The following is a 5,013-nucleotide window of genomic DNA, read 5'->3' as shown; positions in this document are numbered from 1 at the left end:
GGGAGCAGCTGGGAAGGAGCCCTGGAGCCGCTGCTGCTCCCGAATGGAAGCGTGGAGACCCCACAGCAAGCTCCCGGGGTGTGAGGGGGCTGCAGGGGAGCCGGAGAGGGGCTCTTCCTCAGAAACTGTAGTGATAGGACAGGGAGTAATGGGTACGAAATGAAAGGGGAGTTTTAGTCTGCATATTAGGAAGGAATTCTTTACTGTGAGGGTAGTGAGACACTGCAACAGGGTGACCAGGAAAGCTGTGGCTGCCCCAAGCCTGGCGGCGTTCAAAGCCAGGCTGGATAAAGCATTGAGCAACCTTGGCCATGGCAGGGAGGTTGGGACTAGATGGTCTTTAAGGTCTGTTCCAACCCCTTTGCATGCTCTGATTCTGTGCTCACCTGGGTTTGAAACACTCCTGATCTCCTCTGGCAGCCGCTCTAAATAGTTTTAACAGCTCAAGGTCCCCACAGTGAGCTGCAGAAGGCAAATGTTTAAGATGTGTTAAAGATGTTTCCACTGCTCTGTAATCTCAGCCTTGGTGTGCCTTGCACGGTCCTGGTTTTCATTGGAGCAGTGACCAAAGTTACTCAGAGGGACAGCCCCAGAAGTGCTGTGTTTGTGCTTTCTGCCTTTCACAATCCCCATGTGCTGTTGCAGTACAAGTTTGTGAAGTGATGTTGCAATAGTTTAATGCCTGTTAATTACCCTGTATACTCAGTTTTGGCTTCTGGTTGTCATTCCACAAGTTGATGTCTTAATTTTTAGAATCCTGAGTTATTTCTACCTGTCCCACGAAATCTTGTTGGATAGTTTACAACTCAAACCACCACTAAGGGGTAACAGCCATACTCTAAAACTCAGAAAGTTCAACTGCAACATGAAAAGAACCTCATTATGTTGAGGATGGCACTGGAACAGTTGTGCAGGGAGGTTGTGGAGTCTCCTTTTCTGGAGACATTTAACACCCACCCGGATGCATTCCTGTGTCACCTGTTCCAGGTGATCCAGCTTTGGTGGGAGGGTTGCACTAGATGATCTCCAGAGGTCCCTTCCAACCCCATCTATTCTGTGGTTCTGTGGAACAGGATTTTATTCCAAGGAGAATTGCACTATCAGGAGGATGACTGAGTAGCAGAATAGCTAACAGGTGCTGTGTTAATTATGGACTATTGTTAAAACATTTCAGGACTGTTTTATATCCTGGGATTCACCTTTCAATGAGAAATAATTCTCTTACTACTAGTGCTACTAATAAATTCATATTTATTCAAGGACATTTGGCTTAATAAAAAGTGTTCTGAGTGTGGTTGAACCCAGAACTGTCACGAGTGTTCAGTATCTTTGATTTTGCTTCTGCTGAGGTGTATCTGACCTCAGGTGCATTTCCATTATGGCTGCTTCCAAAAACCTGATTCAGAGTGTTTCATTCATTGCATCCTGAAGTTGATGACTGATCACACAGTTTGTGCTTCTGCTTTGAGGGGTTCTGGGTGGTTTTGGTGTCTGGTAGTGCACCTTACACATTTTGATATTGTGCATTTGTGTATTTCAGTGGAACCTTAAGCAGTGTTGTGTTTAGCCACATGAGGGAGATCTTAGAACATGAAAATAAAAATGTCTTGCTATAAACATATCTACTATGGCTTTTTTTCCCCCTTAATGATGGAAATCTATCCTGTTTCTATGTTTGATAAAGTGACTATTCTAAACTGAAAATAATTTCCTAGTTATTTGAATATCCTACTAAATCCATGTTATATCCAAGTTATGAATTTTATATATTTTAACCAACAGAAATATGTGGAGACAGTTATCTTCTTTTAAAGAACTTCATTTAACTTTTTTCCAGGAGCATTTGTGAAGATGGGGTGTGTAATGCAGAAAAATACACGCGCCTTTATTTGCCATCATCAGTGAAACTTTTCACAAATACAGTATCAGCCTGGTTAAATACAATGTGTTTGGTTTAGGTGAGAGCGGGCCTGGGTGAAACCTGGGGAGCTCAGCAAGGCCAAGCTCTAGGTCCTGCACCTGAGTTGGGGCAATCCCAAGCACAAACCCAGACTGGGCAGGGAAGGGACTGGAGCAGCCCTGAGGAGGCCTTGGGGTGCTGGTGGGTGAGAGGCTGGACATGGCCCAGCCATGTGCTGTGGCAGCCCAGAAACCAGACATGTCCTGGGCTGCACCCAGAGCAGGTGAGGGAGGGGATTCTGCCCTGGCGAGAGCCTCCTGCAACGCTGAGCCCAGCTCTGGGACCCCAGACAGGGGAAGGAGGCTCTTTGAGTGCTGGAAAAACTGAGCTACATTAAAGTGTACCTCATGCAGTGTTCTTATTGTGATGTGCAAAATACAATGTCAGAAAGTATTGGATGATTTGAATCTTAATTTTGTTTCACTCCTGACATTTCATGTGCCTAACAGCACACAATGGATGTTTAAATAGAGAAGAGTAAGAATGGGGCAGGCACACAGTGATGCTTGTCCAGAATATGGACTTAGACCTTACAGACTTTGCTGAGCCCCAGCCAGTCTCTGTCAACTTGGTGCTTCCTGGTTGACTTCTAAGAATTCTGGACACCGAGTGGATGTGTGCCCCCCTTGGAGCTGCAGCAGCAGGGAGAGATCAGCAAGGCAGGCAGTTGTTTCAGAGGGTCACGTCCTTCATGACACCTGTTTTTTCTTAATCTTACACTTTGCCTTTTCTCTGGTCTTCAGTTACATCCTTCCAGCCCCCCCCCAAAAAAATAAAACATTTATTTAACTGCTCATTTATGGAACCATGCTGTGTTGTTGATTTTCCTTATTTCTGTACCTTTTAAGGATGATGATTATGATTATTATTATTTCAGTGGAGGGACAATATCCACAGTTGTAAGCCCAGTATGGATCTTCTCTATTTTTTAATAGGTCTTTGTATTATAGGACCATCTCTTTTATAGGTCTGTCTGTTTTAGCTCTAAGGTTTTGTTTCTGAGGAGTGCAGTTCCTAGCCTTGTTCTGAGGCTGTCTTTAAAGTGTTTGCTATAATTGAGTGATCTTTCCCAGAAAACCTCTCCAAACCATTATAAAATGACAGCAAATGGAAAAAAATTATTTTGCTATGGGCTCACCTTCTTTGAAGGGTCTTTTTCCCATACAGATTGCTTTTTATTGCACATGCTCTTAGGCAGGCCTGTTACTGTTGAGATGTTTTTAAAATGTCGCTGCATTCTGCTTTTTATGTTTTAAGTTGCTAAAATTACCCTTAATGACCTGCCTCACTGTTTTTTTACCTTAAATTGGACACAATTAAAATCTTATTTTGCTTTCCTCATTTTATGAAACTTCCATGAAGATGTTTTCTTCTACTGAAAGTTCATTTCACTGCTATTTAGCTGTGCTAGATTTTCCTTTCCATTTCTAAAACCTTTTTTGATGATTAGCATCAAATATGATGCTTTTAAATAGTCTTCATGCTGCTTTCAAGGATTTAACTTGTCTTGGAACTTTTTAGTCCTTTTTGTGGTTTGTTTTGTTAAAGATGCTTTTTATCTTTATGTAGTTTGCATTGTTGAAGTGAAGCATAAACATTTGGTTCTTTATCACTCTTTTAAGAGGGCTTTTGAGTAGTACTTTAATCATGGTTATAGAGTAACTCTCAAATATTGTCACTTTATCAGAAGTAAAACACAGGACCCTTTTCAAAGTCAAGAACTGTTTCTCCTCAGGTGGTTTCCCTGTCTGCTTGCTGGGTGAAACAGTCATTAATGGTGTCTAAAGGTTTAATCTTGGCATCCTGTCCTGACCTGACATTTAACCACTCTGCATAAGGCTAATTAAAGCCTACAATGTAGTTTCTGGCTTTGTAACCTCTTTTATCCCCTCCACTGTGCCACAGTCATTGGTACCTCTGTGGTCAAGGTTGTTGCTTATGTGTAGTCCTTACACTGTACTTTTCTGTGCACTATATTTAAATTCCTCAGGAAGTTTGCTACTTGTTAAAATAGCCTGTTAATCAGATTTGACCCTAAGCTGCTTCTAAAAGGCCTTTTTTAAAAAATAATGCATCCTACTTTGTCCTCAATATTTTGGTAGTGGTAATAACCCACTGGCATTACAACAGTGGGTATCAGAAACTTGTTTGAGTGCATGAATGTCAGTAATCCTTGTTTACAGCGAGGATGCCAACTCTGCCATTTTATTATTCTTCTTGCATTACTGTAGTAGTGGTTATGTTTGTTTTTTTAAAAGCAACTACAAAAACAAACCTAGTATGTAGGTTTGCTGTAAAAAACATACTAATTTCTATGTTGTCCTTCATTTTTTAGTAGTCTCTGATTTTTACTGCTGCAAAGTGAATCACCTTCATCTTTGTAGTCTTTTACACTTCTTACCTTACCCTTCAGTCTTAATTTAAAACCATTTTCATCCTTCCTTAAAGTTTTGCTTGGGTACACCTGATGCTCCTCCATTTTTATTTCTCAACTTGTAATTTTCTCTTACTTAGATACAGAGCTGCCAGCTTAGTTCTGCTCACAATGGCACCGTGTTGAATTCATACCCCAGGCTCCTTAACAGTGTGCTTTTGGTTTTCAGTCCTAGTATATTTGTATTATATAGATAATAGAATTACAGAATGGTTTGGGTTGGAAGGGGCCTTAAACATCACTCAAGTCCACCACCCTGCCATGGCCAGGGCCACCTTCCACTATCCCAGATTGCTCAGGGCCCCATCCAGCCTGGCCTTGAGCACTTCCAGGGATGGGGCATCCACAGCTCCTCTGGGCAACCTGTGCCAGTGCCTCACCACCCTCACAGGAAAGGTAGAGATTTTAAAATATATAATTTCTTAGTCATCAACATTCACAAACTTCAGTGTAATTTAGTCTTGTATGCAGTGTCCCAGAGCCTCTACAGATGTAGGTTATTGTTTCATTTCATTTACAGCCTGGCTAGGAAATATGGTGAATGTAAATGACTGGGTTTTCCTAAAACCATATTAAATAGGATTGATTTTAGCCATCATTTTTTAGTGTTTGCAGGAAT

The sequence above is a fragment of the Geospiza fortis genome, unplaced genomic scaffold, assembly GCF_000277835.1.
Source record: "Geospiza fortis unplaced genomic scaffold, GeoFor_1.0 scaffold94, whole genome shotgun sequence".
Classification (NCBI taxonomy): Eukaryota; Metazoa; Chordata; class Aves; order Passeriformes; family Thraupidae; genus Geospiza; species Geospiza fortis.
This window is presented reverse-complemented; position numbering follows the sequence as displayed.